Raw genomic sequence first — 1,662 nt, forward strand, 5'->3', positions numbered from 1 at the left:
CACCTTTCTTAGTTTTCCGAGGGTTCTTATCTTTGGAACCTATTGGTCTACCACGTTTCAAACGTTGTCTAGACTCTGTAGCAACTTGATTGTGTCCCTCTTGAACATCAATTCTGTTTGGTGCATTAGCAGTTGGTATATATGACTTAGTCACTCTTTTCGGGTCAGCAAAGGAATCTGACATTGATTAGCTAGCTTTTGTAAATGTATAATCTTTTGGACTTCTAAATCACATTCCTGAGTCCGAGGATCTTGCCAAGATAAGGATGTTTGATTCCATGTAATCTTTTTTTACCAGCTTATTGCTATCTCCCCCTAATGTTGGATGTTCGGATTCATCAAAGTGACAATCCACATACCTGGCCTTAAATAAATCACCCGTAGTTGGCTCAAGGTATTTTATAATCGTGGGGGAATCATATCCAACATATATCCCCATCCTCCTTTGAGGTCCCATCTTTCTTCTCTGTGGTGGAGCAATTGGTACATAGACGGCACAGCCAAATGTCTTACGATGGGATATGTCTAGCTCATGACCCGTAAGCAATTGTGATGCGGAATATTTATGTTCACTAGACGGTCTGATGCGAATCAGTTCGGCCGCGTGGAAGACCGCGTGTCCCCAAGCTGTGGCCGGAAGCTTAGACCTCATAAGCAACTGTCTAGCTATTAGCTGAATTTGTTTTATGAATGATTCGGCCAAGCCATTCTATGTATGTACATGTGCCACGGAGTGTTCCACACTTACCCCCATGGGCATACAGTAATCATTAAACGCTTGGAACGTGAACTCACCAGCATTGGTCTCTATCATTCCGACCTTAGCATAGTAAAAGGCCAGTATAGAGCGCATGTATAGACTCTTGGACTTTCTTATAGCCTTGGCCGATCTCTATGATCTGAAGGAACTCTTTGTTTCCTTCGCCCTTAGTCTCAATATGAAATCCATTCATTCGAATGTCTTTAAAGCTCAGTAGGCTTCTCTTACAGCTGGGTGAATACAATGCATCAGATATCTCTAGATGCGTACCCTTAGGCAACAGGATGTTAGCCTGGCTGTAGCCCTCTATGAGACTGGCTATACCCGGAATGATACTTTAAAGACTTCATATAAAAACTTTCATTCATTAATAAAATAAGTTCAAAGCAATCAAAACATAGAAAACATAAAGCAAAGAACACGAAAACATAGATGTCGAATTCAACTTCATTCTCTTAAACAATCTGAAGTTTCATAATCTATAAGATCGTCTCGTTCATGATTGAAATCATCTTCACCATCTTGATAAGTCATATGAGCTTCAGGATTCTTCCCTTTCAAACTCTCTTGGTAGAGGTCAACGAGATGTTTGGGAGTCCTACATGTCTTAGCCCAATGATTATCCATACCACATCTATGGCACATGAATTTGGTCGAGTTTTGTGGCTTGAAAGATGTACCACGGCCTCGACCATGTCCACGGCCTCCATAGGAGCCACAACCATATGAGTTGCCTTGGCCTCGACCAAACGAGTTTCGGTCTCAATCACCACGTCCATGCCATTTTCCACGACCACGGTTGTGTTGGCTATGACTCTGGACATGGTTTGACTCTTTCTTAGCCTCTACGGTCGGATGTGCCTCAGGTAATGGGTTTGTTCTAGGAGGTCTCAATTCACTGT

Source organism: Brassica oleracea, chromosome C1 (genome assembly GCF_000695525.1).
Source record: "Brassica oleracea var. oleracea cultivar TO1000 chromosome C1, BOL, whole genome shotgun sequence".
Taxonomy (NCBI): domain Eukaryota; kingdom Viridiplantae; phylum Streptophyta; class Magnoliopsida; order Brassicales; family Brassicaceae; genus Brassica; species Brassica oleracea.